The 22,032-nt window shown below is 44.8% G+C and overlaps 1 protein-coding gene across 1 annotated transcript in view; it reads left to right on the top strand.

Annotated features, from left to right (window-relative positions):
* Window positions 1-22,032, top strand: part of LOC11175855 (uncharacterized) — a 206,123-nt gene that overhangs the window by 178,510 nt on the left and 5,581 nt on the right. The gene's annotated exons all lie outside the window — the stretch shown is intronic.

Genomic DNA, 22,032 nt, shown 5'->3' on the forward strand with positions numbered 1-22,032 from the left:
ATTTCATTTATAAATTTGCAACAATTTTGAATGCGAAATATTTCACAGCCATGAGCCGGCATCGCGAATAAATGAACACATTTTAACAGTTGTTTAAAATTCATTTTGGTTTAACCGAGTTCATTTGTTGTTCATTCCTGTTAAAATAAACGATCGTCAAAACAGTTAACGACTGCTCGATATCGCATATAGGCAAACACGGGTAAAGAAATCGAGCAGTATAATTAAACGACTGTTAATTTGCATCGCATACGCTCTTGACAGTCGTTTGTTTAACGGCGGCAAAGGACCAGTCGTTAAAATTAACAAATGAACTCAATGCTATCGCGATGCCAAATTCTTGCAATTTTTAACGACTCTGGTAAATTTTTAACGACTGTTAATTTTAAACCAATTCTTTCGCGATGCCAGCTATGGGCTGTGAAATATGTTTGCAGTTTGAGTTGGAGAAGTTTTCGATCGCTTTGTGCAGCGGGAAGCGCGTGGAAAGTTGACCGATACCACAATGTGTTTTCGAGGTTTCGGCGGTATGACGACAAAGGCACTTGGTGTGTTCACTATAGACGTCGATGTGGAATGTGTTTAGTTAGATACCCTTTTATGTGGTTCCGAACAAGAGCATATCATTCGATACAGTGTTGGTTAAGGATTCGCTGAATTATTTCGGGGTGACAATGACAACGGCGGGTGTCTAAATCACTCCGTGTGGCCTGACGAACGAAGTATTTACTATTATATGTGAAAAGGAGGAAGAACTCGATGTTTCTTCTCAATTCGCGAAAAAGATAAAAAGATTGGTTTCGGAGTACCAACCTATGGAGCAAGTGAAGAACCGAGTCGAGACAAAGATTATTTTGCACGATGAGACACCGGTGCGTTCAACTCCAAGGCGTTTCGCTCCGGCAGAAAGGGAAGAGTTAAACAAAACCATCGACGAATGGTTAGAGCCGGTGTATTTAAAGAAAGAGAGAGTGATTTTGCCAGTTCGGTTGTGATGGCACGGAATAAAGATGGTACGTTGCGTGTGTGTGTAGACCATCGCAAATTAAACCGTAGGGTGGTAAAGGATTGTTTCCCTTTGAGAAACATTGATGATCAAATAGATCGATTGAAATCCGCCAAGGTGTTTAGCACACTCGACTTGAAAAACTCATTTTTGCATGTCCCTGTGGAGAAATCGAGCCAACGATACACCGCTGTTGTGACGCATGCGGGACAGTATGAGTTTTTGCGTACACCTTTTGGATTATCAAACAGTCCGACAAGCTTCAGTCGATTTGTGGCGGATGTTTTCTGTGAACTGATAAAGAGTGGTCGGGTGTTAGTGTACGTAGACGATTTGATAATACCCCTCACCGATGGAATCTTACCTTCAAACGTTAAAGGATTTAGTGAAAATGGTGTACAGTTTAATTGAAAGAAATCACAGTTCTTGTAAAAAGAAGTAGAATATCTTGGGTATGTGATACACGACGGGAGTTATCGCATATCGACGAGAAAATTGCGAGCAGAAAAATGTTTTCCGGAATCGAAAAACGTGAAACAATTGCAAAGGTTTTTGGTCTAACCGGCTAGTTCAAAAAAAAATGTTGGGGGTTGTGCCACGATTTCAAAGCCCTTAACGAAGATGCTTCAGAAATGGTGGAATATGTGTTTGGAGAAGAGCAGCGCTCCAGCTTCAACACATTGAAACGAGTTTTGGTGACGGATCCAGTGTTGAAAATCTATGACGAAAAGGCTGAAACTGAACTTCATACTGATGCATCAAACTCGGCTATGGAGCTGTTTTAATGCAAAAAGATGAGTATGATAAGTATCATATCTACAAAAAGATGCGTATCATTTGGAAGTATTGGCAGTGGTTCGCGTGGTGGAAAAGTTTCGAGTGTATCTTCGAGGTATCAGGTTCAAAATCATAACGGACTGTGCTGCTTTCAAGCATACATTAAAGTCGAAAGAGCTTTCGGCCAGAATAGCAAGATGGGCTTTAATGTTGGAAGAATACAAATTCGAAGTGGTTCATCGATCAGGGACAGCAATGAAACATGTAGATGTCTTAAACAGGGCATCGGCTATGATAGTGACATGAGACAAAATGATGGAAGCACTTAGAAGATCACAGCGTAGTGATGAACGTGTGAAAGCCATTGTGGAACTTTTAAAAGGTCAACCGTTTGAGGATTACTTTCTCAGGGACGATTTGTTGATGAAAGTAATAAAAGGGAGAGAAGTAATAGTGGTACTGGCAGCGATGCAAAAAGAATTAATCCGTACGGTACACGTCAACGGCCATCCCGGTGCGCGCAAGTTGGAGGAAATCAAACAACAGGAGTTTTATATTCCCAATTTGATTGAGCTAGTGGAACGTACGATAGAGTGCTGCGTTAAGTGTATTTTAGCCGAGAGAAAAAGGGGTAAATCCGAGGGTCTGTTAATCCCCATAGTAAGGGGGCGTCCATTAATTACGTAATGCTCAAAGGGGGGGAGGGGGTTCCCTGTAGCGTTACGGTTTGTTACATAGGGGAGAGGGGGGGGGGGGGTTCACATTCTGTTACGTAACGTAATACAATCCTATCACTGGTCACTGACAAATGATCGCCCACCTGGGTAAGTTTTGCACTTTTATTTCTTTATATCTTTTGATAGGGAATACGAACTTGACATTTATAAAATACCAAAACAGAGGTTTGACAGAAAATTGTTATGAAAAAATCCACCGTGTAATACAGGTTTAAGAGCCGTGTGTCTCAGGTAAAGACTGTAGTTTTCAATCTTACCGTCAACAAAATTCAAACAGTTACATGTCATTCTACGCTAAACGCATCGACCTGTATATTCTTGTTGGTAAACAATAGTCGTGCGGTGCTGTCAATCAGGATTAGTTGGATAATTCGGCTGCCTCGATCATCGGCAGCGGTTTGGGTTGGGAGTGAGGAAATTGTGTGCTACAATAGAGCTGTCCGAGCTACATGGATACATGTACAACGTAGCGCTACTAAACGAATTGGTGAGTAGACTGCCTCCTAGTATGTTTACTAATTGGGCCGTTTTTAAACACACCAGGGACAAAGTCAACCTAACTGACTTCGGAAACTGGATAGGAGAGTTGGCCGATGCCATAGCCGGCGCAAGGGTTCACTCCTTCGGCAATGGCGAGACGAAGAGAAAGGTTGATGAACGCAGACAGCCTAAAGGGGAACCCTTCACCCACCCTCCTTTTTGTATTTGTTGATGCAAAACCAAATTAAGGGGGGGGGGGTGTTCGATCATGCGTTACGTAATTTTGGAAGGGGGGTCTCCTCTAACGTTACGTTTTGTTACGATAGGGGGGGAGGGGATCGAAAAATCCCAATTTCAGCGTTACATAATTTATGGACGGTCCCTAAAAGGTGACACTCCGTTGGTTACTTATCATTTGGATCAGTTGGGTCCTACGGATACGACGGAGAAAAGGTATAGGTTCGATTTTTGTTGTGGTGGATGCGTTCAGCAAATACACTTGAATTTTCTCTACCAAAATGACGAATTCATTCAAAGTGATTCAACAGTGATTGTCAGCACAGAGTGAATGTTTCGGTAATCTTAGACGTATTGTGAGTGACAAAGGTGCGGCGTTTACATCAAAACATTTCAAACAATATTGTGAGAGGAAAAATATGGAACGGGTTGAAATTTTTACAGGGGTTCCACCAGGGAACGGCCAAGTGGAAAGAGTGAATCAAGTAATAATGGGTATGCTTCCAAAGTCATATGTAAATGATCTGGCTAAATAGTACAAGCATGTAGCGAACATATAGCGTTGGATTAATTCCAGCCCGCATCAAAGTATAGGTATTACCCCTTTCGAAGCGATGTTTGGTGTACCAATGCAACACAAGGAAGACCTTCGACTCGACGTGCCGATGGAGTAAATCAAGGTCAATCTTTAGAAAGATTAGATCGGATCGGATCCCGTTTTTAGGATTTGAAACCCTAAAAGATTCCTTTGCGATTGGGATTTTATTACGATTCGAATGGCATTGCGATTCGTTTGCGAATCGATTGGGATTGGGATTCGTTTGGGATTGGTGATGGGTGTGATCGATCGATGATGAATGATCGATCGAGTTCTACCAAATCTCCATGTGGGAACAAGACACAATACTACAATACTCCAAGATTAATGCCTGATTAATGCACAATATAACGTTTTAATAGATATAGTATCGTACATAGTATACAAACCTAGGATTCTGTTCGCTAGTCTAATGATCCCGTCGTAGTGTTGCGTGAAACAAAGCTTGTCGTCAAGCGTTATACCAAGATCATTAATCACAGGACTGCGTTGTACGACTTGTCCAGCGATGGCATAGTTCCTTATAAAAGGGGTACGTGCACGAGTAAACCACACAACATATGGCGGATCTAACGGTAGGCGGACTAGGCGGTCGCCTGGGGCCCCGTAGATCACTAGTCTATAGTATTCCTATGGACAGAGTACTAGCGACAAGGCCCCCCGGAAGGACGTTGGAGCCCCGAGGCAGGCGAATCATTTGTAAACTGTAAATCATTTGTCAACTTGATCTTATATTCGGAAATACGATCGCTGCCGAGTTGTGCTCTTCAGTGCTAGATTCACCCCTACCCCATGTGGCGCTTGATCAACATCATCCTGCACTTGAACTATCCGTTAAGTTTGCAACCCCCGTCACCCAACAACATCAACCTAAATCACACCGATCTCGATACCGAAGATTTAACTTCATTCAACTTCATTTCACCGACTGGTCTTTCATCGAACAATGCAGCAACATCGACGAAGTAGTATATAAGTTCAACAATGTAATCACCTCCTCCTTTCCTCTCTGCTGTCCTCTCCTGAAACCCTCCCCCAGTCCCCCGTGGTCGAACAGGTCGCTTAGGGCTTTGAAGGCCGATAAAAACCGCACTCTCCGGGCATATAATCGTTCGCGTCATCCCTTTTTTCTACGGATCTATAAATATGCAGACAAAGCTTACCGTACATATAACAGTGCTTGCTACGCTTCCTATGTTGTGCGCCTACAGGACCGATTCTCGATGGATCCAGGGTCCTTTTGGCGCTTTGTCAAATCCCACACTTCTAACTCGGAATATCCCTCTACCATCTTCTTTGACGACGAAGTCGCTTCCAGCACTCAGGACAAATGCAAACTTTTTGCAAAGTACCTGTCAAGTGTGTTTGTCGATCCTACCACCCATCAGTTCCCTGTATCCGGAGGACTTTCTACAACGCCTCCCGATGTTTTCTCATGCAACAATGTGCCTATTACCACGCAAAGTGTCCTTGCCGCCATGAGTAAACTGAAGCCTTCGTTCTCTCCTGGTCCCGACGGTATTCCATCTTCCATATTAAAACAATGTGCAACGTCTCTTGCTCCCCTTCTGTCCCGTATTTACTCCAGATCAATCCAAGAGGGTTCCGTTCCCACAATATGGAAATCCGCATTTCTTATTCCCATTCACAAAAAGAACGATCGAAAAATCTTTTTTTCTGTTGCCTCATCTCATGACTGTAATGTCCTCCAGCATGTGGTGGACAAATTTTCTGATTGGTGTTGCCTCAATGGTCTCCGTTTATGGCCTCAAAAATGCTCTGTTAAATCGTTTGGTCGTTCATCCAACTAAGTTCTCTGGAAGTACTACATTTGTGGCTCTCAACTTGTTCGTGTCTCCTCATTGAAAGATCTCGGTGTATGGTTGGACGAAAAATTACTGTTCAATGTATTTGTCGAATTTGTCCTAAAAAAAAGCCAACAAAGCTCTTGGATTAATCCTTCGTTTATCATCCGAGATAAGACATCCAATGTGCCTTGAGTCCTTGTACTGCTGTTGGGTCCGTCCCACTCTTGAATACGCTGCAGTTGTTTGGTCTCCACCCGGTATCACTGCCATGGCTAGGCTAGAGAAGGTCCAACGAAAATTTACCCGTATCGCCATTCGTCGCTTCCTTCTCGATCAGTCGTCTATTCCTTCATATCATGTCCGTTGTCGCCTGCTTAGTTTGGAACCTATCCAGGTCAGACATTCTATCATCCAGTCCCTTTTTGTTGCCAATCTTCTCTCCTCTGATCTTGATTCCCCATCTCTCTTGTCGCTTATACCCCTTTATGTTCCGTCTCGACCCTTACGCCCCAGAGCTCCCCTCTACATAGAATTTCACCGAACCTGTTACGGCCAAAATGACCCACTCCTACGAGCATTGGCCACCTTCAACGACCACTCCGATCTCTTCGACTACCATATCCCACCCTCCCGTTTCCGCTTCCTCCTTCGCAACACCCTTCCCACTCCATAATTCGTTAACCCGTACATTCCTTCCTCTCCTTAGTTTTTAAGCAACATATTGTTAAGCCTTAGGCGGACAATTTAATTGAATAAATAAATAAATAAATAAATAAATAAATCCCAAACCCCCCCCCCCCCCACCCGGCAAGCAAAACTGCCGAGCCTGTTACTTATTATCTTAGGGGCCCCTCGACGGCATTTCAAGTTTACTGTTATTTATTATTTTATTATTTTATTTTATTAATTGCTCGGCCACGTTGGGTTACAGCAATAGTGCTTACTGACTATAGTGTACAATTATTCACGAAGGAGTTGGAAGGAGTTTTTGGTACGGAAAAGGAGCGAAGACGGGATCGGTAGACAGGATAGGATATGTTGAAATCGAACAGATCAGAAGTACTATTAAAAGACGACATAACTCTTACAAAAGGCTCATTGCAAGCAAAACGTGTACGACATATAGGTAACTGGAGACGAAAACGATAACGTAAGGTGCGACAAGGTGCATACAAATGTAAGCGCGACAGAAGTGAAGGAGTATCAATCGTATTGAGCAATATGCCAGCGACGAAAGAAGCCTGAGCGACCGAGATGCGGTGCTCCAACTTGGCAAGGCAGAGAGAGTGCAGAGAGTGCAGAGAGTGCAGTAATAGAGTGCATCTATCGTCATACGAAGGAAGCGGAATGGAGTGATGACCCAGCGACCTACGAAATACGATCCTTGTAAAACGTCTCTGGATCCTCTCAATCCTTTGGAGCAGAGATATTTGGACAGGAGACCAGATGACACAGGCATATTCCAGTACGGAACGGACCCAACAACAATAAAGGGACTTAAGACAAAAAGGATCACGAATTTCAGTGGACATGCGACAAATATAACCAAGACTTTTGTTGGCCTTGTTGATGACATAGTCCGTGTGCTCCTTGAAAGAAAGACTCGGGTCAAAGAAGACGCCAAGATCCTTAGACAAGGACGCACGGGGAATAGGGGCATCACAGACACTATAAGCATGAGTTATACTTGTAGAAGATCGGAAGAAAGACAAGACAGAACATTTTTCAGGACACAGGACTAAACCGTTAGAAGCACACCATGTAGAGAATTTACAGAGCCAGGATTGAAGGACTAGACAATCAGCTGTAGAAGATACAGGAAGAAAAATTTTAACGTCATCCGCATATAGCAAGAAGCCGTTAGGAGGAAGGATCGAAGTACAGTCATTGAGGAAGAGAATGAACAGTAAGGGACTAAGGACACTACCTTGAGGGACACCCGAAGAACTAAGAAAACATTCAGAGAAAGAGCCACAGATTTTAACTGCATATGAACGATTCTCAAGATAGGAGTTGAACCGAAGAGCCACCGAAACCTAGTTTTCGAAGCTTAGCAACAAGTAATGATAGAGGTATACTGTCAAATGCCGCTTTGAAATCGGTATAGATAGTGTCTACTTGCTTACCACTAGACAGATAGTGATATAGAGAAGACAAAAAACAAATTAGGTTGGTGGACACTGAGCGATTGGGCATAAAGCCGTGTTGTTCCGTAGAAATATAATTTTTTACACAAGGCATTACAGATAAATGGACAATTGACTCGAGGATTTTAGAACACGCACAAATAATAGAAATGCCTCTGTAGTTTGATGCTAGTGTGCGGTCACCTTTCTTATAAATGGGAACAAGCCAAGCTAGTTTCCATTGACTAGGAAAAATCCCTACACTAAGCGAGCGAGAAAAAAGACGAGTGAGAATAGGAGTGAGGGTATTGCCACATTTTTTCAAAACACAGGCAGGGATGCCATCGGGGCCTGGTGAAAACGAAGTTTTAAGTTTGGATAAAGCGGATTTTACTAGGCTTTCACTTACAACGACTGAATTACATGATATCACATCAGAGGGCGTGTAAGACAAGCCTACGTCCAAAGGAACCTTAATTGTACTAGGATCGACAAATATACTAGAGAAATGTTTGGCAAACAGGTTACATATATCAGGATTGGACGTAGCAGAGGACAGATTAAGAGACAGGGTGGATGGAAGGCTAGCAGAGCCTCGCCGAGAGTTCGCAAAACGAAAGAATGACCCAGGATCAATAGTGAATCGCATTTAAAGACGCCGAACGTAGCGACGATACAGATGGCGATTAAGAAGACGATAAGCCTTAGCCGCATATTTATATACACAAAGATTGTGTAAGGTATTATTTAAACGGTAGGCGCGATGAGCGCGGTTTTTGTCCGATTTTAATAGACGTAAAGCTCTGTTCGACCACTTAGGATTAGGAGCGGGTTTAAGGAGAGGACAGCAGGAAGGGAAGGCGGAAGTGATTACATTAGTAAACGCTGCTACAGCTTGATTTATGTCACAGTCAGCATCGATAAAGGACAAATCGGTATCGGCTAATATACGATGAAGCTTTTGGTAGTCCAATTTCCTAAAATTGAACATACGAGCCGTAGGTATTCGTTGGGAGGATGCAGGGCGAGAGTGCGTAAGGAACACGCTTGTCTCAAGAGCAGGATGATGATTGTCTAGCACGACGAGTGGTACAGGTGAAGCTATGACGGGGGAGCCGCACTCCAAGAAGGCAGCATTGGCAAATAGAAGATCTAATTGTCTTCCGCGTATATTTTTTATGCCGGATAATTGCAGCAAACCGTTTACCGACATTCCATCAAGCAGAGAAACATTTTCACGAGATACACCAGTAGGAATGAACTGATTAACGCACGATGCCGACGGTTGCCAGGAGAGTGATGGTGAATTAAAATCACCAAGTAACACCATAAGATCATTTGGTTTAAGTTTGCCAGCAACGAAACTAACACTCTCATGTAAATCGTCAAGGACTACTTCGGAAGAACGCAAATCGGGTGGGATGTAAACGGCGCCGATATAGATTGCAAGGTTTTGAAGCTTAACAATTGTCCAAACCGACTCCAGCGAGTCGAACGGCAGTGATAAAGTTGACGTGTTCAGCACGGAAGAGCAGGCAATGAGTACACCACCACCACGGCAACGGTTACTGTTGAGAGAATTGCGGTCGCAGCGATAGATGACATACGCATCCTCCGAGATAAGAGAGGACGGAATTGAGCCATCGAGCCATGTTTCAGTTAACACCAACACATCCATATCAAGCTCAGATAGAGAGAGGCGTAACTCGTCTAGTTTTGTGCGCAATCCTCTTACGTTTTGATAGTAGATGTTTAGTTGATCGATCGAAGGAATGAGAGAGCGAGATGCGCCGGGAGTGCTCTCGCTGCAAGTTATAAACGGCGAAAGAGAGTCGGACGGATTGTGTGTATTAGATGCAGGGTTAGCTTCCATCAATTCGGGTAAAGTCGGTAGTTCATGAAAATCTCGGTTTACGCTTGCTGAAAGTACTGCGTATAAGGCAAGCTCATAGGACCATGATCGGGTGAAATGGTGAAATCAGCGTTTCGCAGTTGTGTCGTGTGGTTGATAGAAGGTGGCGATGAATGATGATCCGATTCACGGGTAACAGGCGCAGAAGGTGCATGGGATGCCAAACATTGACGGAGCGGGGATTTAGGTCGATGAACTCCTTAAAAGAGATCCCGCGAGGCCAGGTTGAAGCAGTCAAAGCAATAGCCCGGTGCGAATCCGGTACACCAATTTTAAAAGATACGCAGGAGAGCGTAGAAAGATCCCGGTCGCGTCGTACAAGGCTATATACCAAGATGTCGTCTGTCCCTATGTTGGAGCAGGCCATTTCACGGATGGCTTCAATCGGAGTATCAGGAGCAATACGGGAGATAAAGACCCAAGTACGGGGTGGGCGTACAGGAACGGTCGTAATATTGTTGCAGGACAACCCTGTACCCGATGACAGCATAGCGCGTGTAACGGTATTGGTAGGCGACGAGTCGGGAGAGCGATCCATCAATCGACGTTTGGAAGGATTCTCACCAACAGCTTGATGGGTGAGCTTAAAGGCCGCAACTGGATTCGTGATCGTTGAGTGCGTAGCAGGAATCGCGGAATGGTGAGCACTCGATGTAGTAGTATGCGTGGCAAGATGAGAGTTGAGCTTGTTCATTAGTGAGTTGAACGAAGTGAGAAACTCACGGTGCATGAGATCAAGCCCCTTGATGCCATGCTTAACTTCATCAAGCGTTGTGAGTAGTGGAGCCTGTGAGTAGTTGCGTTCCATTGAGTGAGAAGCATTAAGTGAGTCGATGAAATCTTTCACGGAGCGAATTGATGATGCTGATTCCTGTTTCATCAAAGCTATCTCGTTTCTAAAACAATCCAGTGAAGAGGAAAGTTCAAGTCGCAAGCCAGCTGATGTCGCCTGCACAGAACGTGATGTATCGCGGAAATCGGACTGCAACGATTCCAACAGGTAGGCAGCATCACGAGAAAGGCCGTGCGAGAAGCGTAAAGTGTCAACGGCCCGCAAACGCTGAGCACAATCCGCGCAAGCCCAGAATAAATTTTGTGACTTCTTAAAATCACGCAGGAGCGGGGTTGAAAGTCCAATACACTTATCGTGGTAATAGTGTTCACACAGACCGAAGCACGGAATTGGATTGTTGCTAATAGCACCTTCACATTTCTTACAGATCACGGACGCCATCGCAAAATAGCGCAAAGTTCAACTGCACAGTGAGTGGTCACAACAACCGCAGGCGGATCGCAATGTTTATATGTTGAACCGTACAATTCACAGGTGCCGCACAAATTTGTGATACGTGAACGCGCGAGTGCAAATTAACCGAACTAAAACAGTTCAAGCACTTAAACACCAAGAAAATCGCGGTAAAAAATCAACTTGGAAATAGCAGAGTGAGAAAGCACAACCAGCCGCTATGAGTGACAAGTGACAAGACTGTTCAATCTCCCTACAGCAAGTACAGTGTCAGTACCCCCCCCCCCCCCCTCCCCCTTCGGGCAATCCAAGTTGTTTAAGCTTTGTTAGCGATATACTGTCGAAAGCGGCTTTACGATCGATGCAAATACAGTTCAATGGTTCATCTACATCCATCCAGATAAGACCATCCGACCATCTTTGGGTTTAGACAACGTCAGTTTCACTGTATTGGTATCGATATTGTACACGGGTGAATTAATAATATTACAGAGAGTGTTGCAAATTGCTTCTTCTATTCTAGCCTGATCAAATAAATGAGGTGGAAAGGCATCGCGAAAACGAGTTGCGAAAATTTCACTAATGCCCTGTTCTGCTGTTGCACCATTGTAAGATATTTCTGTAATCGTTTGTCTGTTTTTCTGTTTTGTTTTAACGTAAGCTCAAAAAGATTTAGGGTTGCTTCTGAGACTATATTGAACTCTAGCAACGTAACTATTGTATCGGTTATAAGTTCGGTCAGGTCTGGAAGAAGTGTAATATGAGTTGCGATTTGCGTTGTTTTTGCATTGTAGATATCGTTACTGCGCTGTTCTTTCATGTTTTTTCATCTGTGTAAGTAACCGATTGGTCCGGGGAGGTTCATGTGCTACGGCTTTTCTCGGTACTGCATGTTCAAGAATTTAATTAATTTTCTGTTTGAAATTTTTTACTGCACCATCAATTGTAACTCCATGTGCAAATAACGGTTCCCAATTTGTGTTTGAGATGGCTGCATCTATTGCAGTATAGTTGGCTTTTGTATAATCCAGGCTTAATCTTATTGTGTTTTTGTGACTCAGGTCTTCTTGTGGTGGTTACCTTTTCAATGATAATTGTTATTGGAGTGTGATAAGTGTTAGCAGGCACGAGATATCTTAAATGGTCTGTTATTGATGCTGTTTGGATTTGAATTTATCATACATTTTGTGTAGGAAAATTTGCTGCTTGGGTCATATTTTGACAGCTCAGTGAGGGATACAGTTCCGATCCGCACGGAATGATCGATTTCGCGGTGACGCTCATCACTACCATTTTTGTAAGGAGAAACCAGACGCTTCGTGAACTCGAGAAGAGAAAGACATACTTGTGCGCAACATTTAAAACACCACGGATTTTGTTCAGCCATTTTTCATTAACTTCACTAAAACTTGTAATTTGTAACACAACGTAGGACGTAAATAAAACTAGCAAACGTAATCAAACCCGTATAAACAGATGCATTAGCTCTGTTTTTCAAGTTTTCATTAACTAGTAAAAGATCTAAAATACGCGCATTATCGTTTCTCATTTGGTTGATTTGTGTCAGCAGAGTACTCTGATCGACTATGTCGACAATTTCGTTGCTGCCTCTATCAGCTGGGATTGCACCATTTGTGTTCCAATCTAGGTTACTTTGGTTAAAATCACCTTTTTTTGTTAACGAGGAGTGAGTGTATTCCATCCCCCTCCCCGACTTTCCCAACCCTGCCGGTACGCTGTGGTGCGTATTACTTCTTGCGGAGTCGTGCGTGCGGTGCACCCAGGTAGACGACGCACATCTGCTGCGGCGATCTGGTCTGATGTTGCTGCTTTTTACGCTGCTTTCCGTGGTGCGACGCGGACTCTACGTTCCTATTGCCTACAATTCGGTTGGCAATGGGGGGTCTGCATCGTTGGTCACCACTCCAAGCACGTAAGGCAGCTCTTCTGAAACGAGAATTTGATTGAGGGAAAAAGAAGGAGAGCTAAAGAGAGAAAGAGATAGTAAAATCCTGAAAAGAGAAGAAGAGGAGAGAAAGATAAGCTGGAAAGAAACGAAAAGAAAAGAAAGAACAGATTAGTTACTTTCAAGCTTACGGTGGACCTTGCGGCGCGGGTTGTTGCCGTGCCGCAGGGCCTGAAGGACCGCCATCTGCGTCCCTCAGCCGCCGTCTGGCCCGTTTGTGTCGCCTTGCCTTTGGTTGACGCTCCACATCTCATCTCGCTTGGAGAGTAGAGAAAATTGTCCTGGCGGCGGCGTGGACGGTCGCCCTCGTATCGCTACGGGCAAATATTTCTGACATGATGGTGTCCATCGTTACTCCGGAATGGAACCGCTGCTGCATCTCGTGCCGGACCCGATCGAACCGTGGACAATGGAACAGCACGTGTTCTACGTCCTCCACGGCGTCTCCGCACTCGGGGCAGTTGGGCGAGCCATCCAGGATGCCTTTTATCGACAAATTACGAACGCAAGAACCCGTGCCCCGTGAGGAGCTGGGTGAGGAAAAAGATGATTTCCCTATGCTTGCGGTCGACCCAGAGATTAATGTCTGGAATCAGCCTCCTCGTCTTCAGTCCTGGTGCTCCTTGTTCCCAGCACGTCAGGGCAATTAACCCGTAACGATGCTCTCGTCGAAGCGACGACGATAGGAAGCAACTCTAATCCTTTCGATCCCAAAGCCAACCAAATAAATAAAGCTTATTTCTTTGGCTGTGAGAAGTTCAATTTATTTGCTCATTTTTAATGCGCGAGCCCTTCTCGCAACGCGTGCTATTGTAGCGATGCGTAATTTACACTTACGTGAGAAGGCCGGCCTAACATGTTTCTTTACTTCCTAAACTAACCTAGTTTCCTAATTAATTAATTAAGCCTAAAATTCTACCTTACTAATCCTTAAATAATCGTATGACCCAACTTCCATTTCTTTAATTCACTTAATTTGATTAATTTCTTACTATTAATTAATCCAAATTAAACCTAACGCTCCTACGCTTATCCCTTATTTTACTTCCTATGCTCTCTATTGTCGCTTATTTCCGTAAGCAAGATAGGATATGCTCTCGTACGCATCTCGGGCTTTGCTCTTACAAGAAGAGCAATTCGAGAGCGGCGCGCCGTTGAGCCGATCCTAGCCGTTCGCTGATTTCTAGCTTGCCCTCTCCTTCTAACATGCCATTCTGCTACGTTTAACCTCTCTCTCCCATCCTAGCCTCCTGAGAGCGGCACATCAGCTGGTATCGCGAAAGAATTGGTTTAAAATTAAAAGTCGTTAAAAATTAACCAGAGTCGTTAAAAATTTCAAGAATTTGGCATCGCGATCGCATTGAGTTCATTTGTTAATTTTAACGACTGGTCCTATGCCGCCGTTAAACAAACGACTGTCAAGAGCGTATGCGATACAAATTAACAGTCCCCGCTGCGCAAAGCGACGGAAGAAATCATGGAGTTCGGAGAATTTTATCATGCCTTCCTTTTCTCTCCAACGGCAAATTTGTCAAGCAGCTCGTCGAGCTGCCCGTCCCTGGCTCCGCCTCAAACCCCTCGCCTGAGCGCGCTGTCGAAGGTTTGGATGTGTTAGTGCGTCAGACGGCCAATCGCTGTCAGCCATCGTCCGTGCTTTTTCCCTCCATAGCGCCATCTCTTTCTCGCGTGTGGTCAATGCTCGCGAGCTGTTGTGGCGCCCAAAAATGCCGTTAAGGGGCCGTCCATAAATTACGTAACGCTGAAATTGGGATTTTTCGACCCCCTCCCCCCCTATCGTAACAAAACGTAACGTTGGAGGAGACCCCCCTTCCAAAATTACGTAACGCATGATCGAACACCCCCCCCCCCCCCTTAATTTGGTTTTGCATCAACAAGTACAAAAAAATATGGGTTTATATTTTTTTATTTGATTGCTTTTATAAAGTATGCAGAGTGGTTTTAATTAATGTTTAATTAAAATTAATGTTTAATTAATGAAAGGAAAGTTAGATAAAAAATTATTAATTAAAGAAACGCATAATATATATGTTGAGCATTTTTTTCCCTTCTCTTTGGCTAGCATGCATTCTCAAATGCTCGTTTAGCAAAACATGTGATGCAAAATATATTTCACATTTTTTACAAATTCGGTTTTGTATAATCTTTTGGACAGAAGGGCAATATAAATTGTATGGCTGCTCCCTAAACGAAAGCAGCGATTTTGGAAGTATTTTAGCAATGCTTATGGAATTTCGAAGAAAAAGTGAAACATATGACCCGCTGTCAAATAAATTGGGGTTAACAGCTTTTAGTCCATCATCTGTTTGTTCGATGCGAATCGGTGCAGAAAAGAATTGCTCCGGCATTACATAAAAATAGCTACTTCTAGGTTTACTGCAGCATTTACGATTCGCACATTTGACAATTTGTAAAAAATACTGCGAAGAGCGTACATGGCTAGCAAACCATTTAGAATCCCAACAAGGAATTGAATCCGTTGATATCTCAGAGACAGCAGGATCAACATATTCGCATACCACGGAGAATCCATCGAACATCAGATCATTCCACACTTCTGCAAGCGTTTTTCCTGCATACCTGAAGTTTTTCTTTTCAAGTTCTACATCGGCAGTTTGCAATTTATCGTTCAGATGTGATCCATAATGATCATGTGGTAAAACTAGGCCAGCTAGTTCCCGAGATAATGGTGCCATCCTTCTTTCTACGCGGTTAAAGGCACTTCTGCGTGGTGCATTGGTCGCTAGAAATAGGGCATCTAGTTTATATATAAGGAAGTTTCGAATTGCCACGTCGATTACTTTTCGGTATCGTGGATTTTCATCTGGCCCTCCGTCCACAGTCACTACATGCACTGGTTTTACGTTGCCTTGATAGTGATCTAGAATTATGTCATCAAATTCAGGTAGATCTAGCAGTCTTTCATAGTCCAGACCATGTGAATATGCTGTTGATGAAGAATGTTTGCAAAATGCAAAACTTACCCAGGTGGGCGATCATTTGTCAGTGACCAGTGATAGGATTGTATTACGTTACGTAACAGAATGTGAACCCCCCCTCTCCCCTATGTAACAAACCGTAACGCTACAGGGAACCCCCTCCCCCCCTTTGAGCGTTACGTAATTTATGGACGCCCCCTAACAAACATTGCGGCGATGAAGTTGCATTTTCACAAATCAAACCAAAAAAGCGCAATGAGTTTAATCGCTGCAATGTAAAAATGACTACAGAATCGCTAGCTCACGTTGCTGGGTTTGCGCGCAGAACCCTAATTCGCATTTACACGTTCAGCCCGGCGCTGATTTTCATCAACTTTTCTATCCGCCGGCATTTTGAACGCAAGCTGATTGTGAAACCGGCATATTGGAAAGCTCACTTGCAGTCCCTGGGGCATGTCATCGTGCTGAACGTGTTAAGCATTAAGCATAACTTTGTTATCTTAACCTTTTGCTTTCGTATGCTGTAGCTTACACAGATATGCCAAGCATCCTTCGCATGGTTGTGAGTGTGCGTGTGCATGCAAAACTGTCGCCAAATGTGTTTTCTTTCGGCATGTTATCCATCGGTCAAAGAAAGGAAGGTGTTCATGAAAGGCGGAAAGACGAATTGAGGCCCCTGTCAATGGTAACTGATGACCTGGAGCAGGGGGTACTGGCACACAGCTGTTGGAAGATTGAACAGTATACTTAAATTGCCAGCGGGGAGGGAGGGGGATGGTCATGGGATCCCTACGATCATCTTTCCGGGGGCCTTTGTCGCTAATACTTGTAGACATACGGCATATCAAAGACTAGAGATCATCGGTGACCGCCTAGTCCGCCTACCGTTAGATCCACCGCTGGTTCATGACGGTGTTTTTTTTATCGTGGAGGTGCATCCTTCCCCCTGCCTGCAGCGTATGCATCGAGCAGGAAACAGTGTGGCAGTATGCAAGTTGCACGCTGGATAGGAGCGGTCCCGCGGCACCGCCATCATTCCGCACATCTGCATGCCCGTCGTGGGTTCTAATCGCGTATGAACCATCCGCCGTAGCAAGGGGTTAGTCACCGGCTCCGGCTACGTGGTACTCAAGTCCTGAAAAGGCCGGCATGATCGCGTTGGCTATTACGCCAATAATAATAAAAAGGACTTAGCATAGCAGTTCACACCCGGGTAAGAGTTTGTCTTGACTTTGTTGCTGCCGGGCTACCGCTGTGACGCGACAAATGCACGGAATGCACTCGACCAAAACATGAACCTACCGATCCGAACCCACTCCAAGGCATTGCAGGTCAATCGGCGTCATAATAACTACTCCAAACCAACAAGCCACCAGAGTCTGGACGGACAGGTGCAGCACCATACGCGCACCGTAATAAACAAATCCAGAATCCTCTTTTGTATGGATTCAATTCAAAATGTTGTTTCCATTTGCGTCCGCTAGCTGAATTAGAAATAAATGTGCAACAAATCACACGCACATTTGCTTAAATCATGTGTCTTTTTAATACCCCCAACAGCAGAGCCGATGGCAAAGATGCCAATGCCAATGGTTGTGTTGTCTCTCAGGTAGCGAGATCGAAAATGCATGGACTTTGTAGCCGCAGCGGGTGAAAATGTACGCATCAGAATCAAATTGTTTTGGGGTTTCCAAACGCACGCACACACACAAACACGCGCGCGCAAACTTACACACACACACACACACACACACACACACACACACACACACACACACACACACACACACACACACACACACACACACACACACACACACACACACACACACACACACACACACACACACACACACACACACACACACACACACACACACAATACACACACACACATGCACGTACGCGCGCACACTCACATGAACGTACGCGCGCACGCGAGCACGCACCCACGAAAGCGCGCACGCGATAACGCACCTATGAACGCGCGCACGCGATAACGCGCCTACGAAAGCGCGCATGCAAGCACGCACCCCCCACCAAACCTCACCCTCCCCTTCCGCTATCATCAGCTATCGTATAGCGCATCATCATCCAAAGCGCCGGGCGGGGTGGGGAATCGCGACATGATAGAGTGAACGGTCACTTTCCCCGCGCTGTGTGCGTGTGTGTGACGAGACCCGAAAACGCGAGACAGATTTCGGCACATTAAAAAAAATATTTTATTGCTACTATACATTGCTACATGATGCTTAGAAGGTCGTTGAAGCATCAAACATGTTCAAACAAAAAAATATTAGATTAGTGTTAGACGTTCTCCTACGCTTGTTTTAAATAGGCTTCTTCACCCTCAACTGGCAGGGGCATCGAATGGTCTCATCAGCAGCGGCACGAAATAAAATAAACCATCGTTTATTTTAACAGGAATGAACTTGAATGAATGAATGAATGAGAATGAACAACAAATGAACTCGGTTAAACCAAAATGAACTTTAAACGACTGTTAAAATGTGTTCATTTATTCGCGATGCCGGCTATCGTTAGACCAGAGGAGTCAAACTATTAGGGGGTGGCGAACCACTACCGGGCTAGCACAAATATTATAATTTCGTCAGCGACACTCCTAGTTTACCTGCTCCCATTGTCCACTGGTCTTGCCAGCGCCTCATTGTCTTCTAACGTTGCCCCTTCCGTATGTCTGATTGAAAACCACCACTTGCTACCCCGCTGCGCAAAGCGATCGAAAACTTCTCCAACTCAAACTTCAAACATATTTCACAGCCCACCCAACCCGCAAAAGCACATTTTTGCCGCGATTTACGACCAAGCGAAAATAAAAATTATACCATTTGTATGGGGCGAACACACACACACACAAATTATGGTGGCTGATTATGGATGGGAAGATTATGGTTCTGTCTTCTGTTTCGTTCTTGCTCACAGACGATGGTGTCCCGTCGCATACTCACCATGTTATAGGCGCAAAGCTGTGGTTGTTGCTGCTCTTTCTCGCACGTGAGGGAGTTTTCTTTCTCCTTGTTATTCCCATGTGTGGCATTGGCTGGGAACGATCATCATCCTCCTGTTCCGTTAGTAAGTAAAAGGTAAATTATTAGCAGCAATGGCTGTGGCACACCAAATGCTGAACAAATTCGTGCACGTTTATGTGCCAAACTGTACGGAAAACGTTTTGTGACTAGCACAACAACACAATTTAGCAACACAGCCCAGCCTTTGGTCCTGAATTAAAAAAAAAACCTTAAGCACATGTATGATGTTGTGTGTAGATTTGGTACATTTTATACGGATGGGCAACAATTAAATGCCGCATATTGTGTACCCTTTAAACTAAACGGCAGAATGCGATTTTAACGTCATTCTGCTGCTCTATTCGACATGCACTCCGACTTATTGAACGCATGATGTGATTAAACCGTTTCCTACGAGGCCAGACGAGTTCGATTCTCATCCGGACCATTCCTCAGGTATGAAGAACTGACTATCAGATAACGTGGTTTTAGTAAGGTAAAGAAGAAGCCGTTACTTGAATTGCTTTGCTCAGCCTCGGCACGTAAGGGAAGCAAGATCACCTGGTTAACAAAGAGATTAGGAAGATGGCAGGGAGCTGTGGGGTCTTATCGGAGATGTACTACAATCGATCACGTGGCTCCACGGAGCGCTGGTATGTCAGCGAGTGCAGTATGTAGTTCGCCAGCCACCATCCCGTCCCGTGGGAGTAACGAGCTCGAGTCGGCCCAAATGATCCGGATCGTTTACGGATGGTTCCCGCCCGGTAGGACGATCCGCACCCAGTGTCGGATTAACAGGTGTACAGGCCCTAAGCAGTGACACGAATGTGTCGAGCGAGTCGATTTTACTTTTGAGCGGGGGCCCCACACGGCCGCTTTATTTGCGTACTGGCAGTGGCGAATCTAACGGTAGGCGGACTAGGCGGTTACCTGGGGCCCGACGATTTAGGGGCCCCGTAGATTGCTAGTCTATAGTATGCCTATGGACAGAGTACTAGCGACAAGGGAATCCATCCCCCGGAAGGACAAGGACCCCCGAGGCTGGCGAATCATTTGCACACCCTCCCCCCCCCCCCCCCCCCAAAACAATTTTTTATTTACGTTTACTGTTAAATATCCCTACAGCAAACAGTGCCAATACGCCCCCCCCCCCCCCCCCCCCCCCCTTAGAACACCATTTACAGGGGGCCTCAACTAGTCTTACCGCCTAGGGCCCCCGATACCCATTATCCGCCACTGTGTATTGGTTAATCCGCCCTGCCCGTACCTAGTATACTAAACTATGCTAGCCTTATTGAACAGCAACACGAATCAAAAAGCAAAGAAAAGGGAAGGAAGTAAGGAAATGTTGGGCAAACAAGAGCGGAAGGAGGAGCGGGAAGGGTGATAGTCGAAGATTCACGACATCTCACAAAAAGATGAAAGCGTGGGTTGTGTGCAGCAGCGCACATTGTTCCGGAGCTACGATGGGTTCTAAACAATGGGGGACGAGAGCGAAGCGAGCTGGAGGGGGAACGGGAAGGACATACAGGAAGGGAGCAACATGCATTTTTGTAAGTAAATGTTCTTCCTTCCAGCCACACTTTGAAAAGAAATTTCTGTCAAAAATGAAATCAAACGTATTGTCTACATCAATCTTATGAGCGGAGGATCGTAGAAGGTTTATTTATCTTTTTCTTATTTTACACAACAACCAATGTTTTTTTACCTGCCTCAACAACTCTTGGGCGCGGATCTCCTGTTTTTTTTTTCATCTTGGCGTAACGCCCTGCACGTTCATGTCGGCAGCCGGATAGTTAGCCCATACGAGAATTGAACCAAAGACGAGCATGTTGTTAAGTCGTGCGAGTTGACGTTACTAATTGATTTACCCATAGCGGGATAGCCAGTCCAGAGCTGGACCATACTAGGCTTGAACCCAGGACGGGTATGTTGTGGTATTGTGTTTGGGTATCACGACAACGAGGGGCAGCCGAAACCAACCAAGCAATCCATAGAATGTGGGGACGCGTGGAGCACCTTGGCGCGTGAAAGGTCCGGCTGCATCGTCGGCATTTGAGGCTCCCGGGGGCCGGTCCTTCCCGAGCATGGTCCCCTATATGCGATATCGAGCAGTCGTTAACTGTTTTGACGGCCGTTTATTTTAACAGGAATGAACAACAAATGAACTCGGTTAAACCAAAATGAACTTTAAACGACTGTTAAAAAGAGTTCATTTATTCGCGATGCCGGCTATGGGCTGTGGAATATGTTTGCAGTGGAGAAGTTTTCGATCGCTTTGCGCAGCGGGCTTCGATCGGTTCTTCGGACGTTTCTGCTCGCTTTCTCGATCGGTTTCGGCGGAAAGCGAGCTAGAAACCAAGCTCAAAAACTGCTCGATTTTGTTGTGCGGGATGCCGTTGCGCTTTCTTTCGTTTCGTTGCGATGCAAAACATAGGCTGCAAGTGACGTTTCTTGAGCAGATATTCGTTTGAGTATCTTTCCGTGAGCATTTTCCAAGCTAGTGTATAGTTATTTGAGCTTATTGTTATCGACTCAATTACCTGTGCGGCTTCGCCTTTTACGGCAGCGCGCAAGTAGTGAAACTTCTGTATGTCGGAAAGCTCATCATTTTCGTGAATGAGACACTCATAGGTGTCGCGGAAGGTTAGCCATTGAATGTAGTCCATGCTGCCAGCCCTATGCTGCGACCCTTCGCTACGAGGAATTTGCCTATATTTTTCCTTCAAAGCAGCTTGCAGTCTTATGAGTCACGGTTCAAAATCTTCGCGCAGTGTTGCGTTATAAGTCCTTTCTTCAGCAGTGGTTGCACTTTCTTCCAGCTGCTGATGAATGCTTTCCAAATACTTACACATTTGCTCAAATTTGTTTATTCGAGTTTCAACCTCAATCGAGTCCCGCTCAGATTGGTAATCTTGGTTAAATTGTTCATATCGTCCCAAGATAGTTATCAAAATCGTTCTTCTCGACGCCAAAATCGTCGATTGCACGGACATTTTACAAGATTAGTTATTGGTATTAGTGTAATGTAAAGCCAGCCAAACAATGCGAGTGCGTGTACAGAAGGGTTAGCGTAAGCGCGCGCAGATAACATTTACTTTGTCGAAAAATTCTCGACTAATCCGGACACTACCCTGGTCACGGCACCAATGT

The sequence above is a fragment of the Anopheles gambiae genome, chromosome X (assembly GCF_943734735.2).
Source record: "Anopheles gambiae chromosome X, idAnoGambNW_F1_1, whole genome shotgun sequence".
NCBI classification, from domain to species: domain Eukaryota; kingdom Metazoa; phylum Arthropoda; class Insecta; order Diptera; family Culicidae; genus Anopheles; species Anopheles gambiae.